The 1790-nt window shown below is 41.7% G+C and overlaps 1 long non-coding RNA gene across 1 annotated transcript; it reads right to left on the bottom strand.

Moving 5' to 3' along the window:
- Positions 1-747: 747 nt before the first annotated feature.
- Positions 748-1586, bottom strand: LOC109972513 (uncharacterized). The gene is made up of 3 exons (XR_002276696.1): positions 1534-1586; positions 1149-1427; positions 748-1037 (listed from the first exon to the last, which is right to left on the bottom strand). It is a non-coding gene; the product is annotated as an uncharacterized LOC109972513 (long non-coding RNA).
- Positions 1587-1790: the final 204 nt, after the last annotated feature.

Raw genomic sequence — 1790 nt, 5'->3', positions numbered from 1 at the left:
GGAGGCAGATGCGATGACGGACACGTTTGATCTAACCATTTCACCCCTTAATTCAAGCTGAATAAGATTGCCCTCGTGACACTAGTTTAGAGCCTGATGAAGAAGATCAGACACGTTTCCCATAACGTTACCATAAAAGTTTCCATAATTAACTTTGTCCGTTTGATCCATATTTAACAACTGCCTTATTTCAAAGTTGTTGAATCTAGCCCTAGTTACAACCGTGGTTTCAGGGAATGTTTGATCAGATGAGGAGCTCTCTTCATCATTTTGGTCAGGTGTATTTTGAACGGTTTCTGAGGAGGCAGGTATTTGACGAGCTCTTTAACTATTTTGGGTTTCTGAGTGAGCATTTTGGTTTTCACTATTTTGGCTTTCTGAATGAGCATTTTGTTCATTTTTGTTTTCATTAGAACCCCGGCCTCTTTGCTGCTAAGAAGCTCGTCTTATTTCCAGCAATAGCCTATTTACAGACGCTTCTAATCTGTCAAAATCTGAAGCATTAGCCCCATCCGGTGGTACAACATCGCCATTACACTGTAGGGAATGATTTGGTGACGGCTGTATTATTTCCAACAGGTTATTTACAGAAGCTTCTAATCTGTCAAAATCTGAAGCATACTCTTTACTCCCATCTGTTAATACAAACAACATGGTCATTACACTCTAGGGAATGATTAGGTGATGCAGTATTATTTCCACCAGCCTATTTACAGAAGCTTCAAATTGATCAAAATGAGCAGCGTTTACATTGGAGGTTGAAGCGTCAACACTATGGTTCGTAGACATGACCGGTAATGCAGACACATCGTTCAAATCACAGTTATAATCATCCATCTTACTTTTTAATCACACGGTTGTTGTAACAAGCAAGAATATCACCCATCACTTGAAAGGATTCACACGATAACCGGTTGAGATGCATCAGCATGATGTTGGAATGACACCATGCATTGGGGATGAAGCTCCTGTCATCATGACCGAAGTGTCCTCTTCCAGAACATCTACAGATGCGTGTACACCTCCTTCTCCTCCTCCTCCGAGAGCCATAATCGGAATGGATAAGTACAACGAAGATTAACCATCCTGTTATGTTGATGAAGAAGGTTTTAAAAACAATGTAGAAACCACCACAATAAGTGTCTTACCGGATGAAGAATCAGAAGAGGAAGAACGCCTACATTTTGCACGACTTGATCAGACCGAAGCCCCGCTCGAGCGTTGTTCCTCAAGTTGCAATGCTGCTGATTCTTCAGGGCCTGCTTGAATCACAGGTTTCTGAGCCGGTTGCTCCGGATCGCCTTGAGGGGGCGCTGTCTGATTCAGCTGCTGCTGCTCCGCGATGCCTTGAAGTTCTGGGCCATCTTGTTTCAGCTGCTGCTGTTCTTCTTCCGGGTCAGATTGCAGCAGTAATACAGCGTCTGGAACTGAGTTGGAAAACGTTATTACAGGAGGTAAGAACCCCTTATTATAAAAAAAAAAATAATAATATGCATACACATAGGCTTAACTGATAGAATATGAAATACTCACTTTCCAAAGACGGGTCAGCTAGGGGTAGTTGACGCTGAATGCTCGATTCTTTTTAGAAGAGAGAGAGAGAGTGGTGGCCTACTGAATCATATTTTACAGGAAGATAGTCTTAATGGAAGTGCTCCAGGATGCCAGGGGACTTGGCCTTGATTTCAGATAATCTACAGTGTTACAGATACTTTGAGGTGTCCATTGGACTTTATTTGTTTAACCTAACCAAACTTTAACATTTGATATGCTTTCAGATAAGAAATGAA

The sequence above is a fragment of the Monopterus albus genome, unplaced genomic scaffold (assembly GCF_001952655.1).
Source record: "Monopterus albus unplaced genomic scaffold, M_albus_1.0 scaffold259.1, whole genome shotgun sequence".
Classification (NCBI taxonomy): domain Eukaryota; kingdom Metazoa; phylum Chordata; class Actinopteri; order Synbranchiformes; family Synbranchidae; genus Monopterus; species Monopterus albus.
Note: the sequence above shows the minus strand (reverse complement) of the source record. Positions and strands in the feature narration are given on the sequence as shown.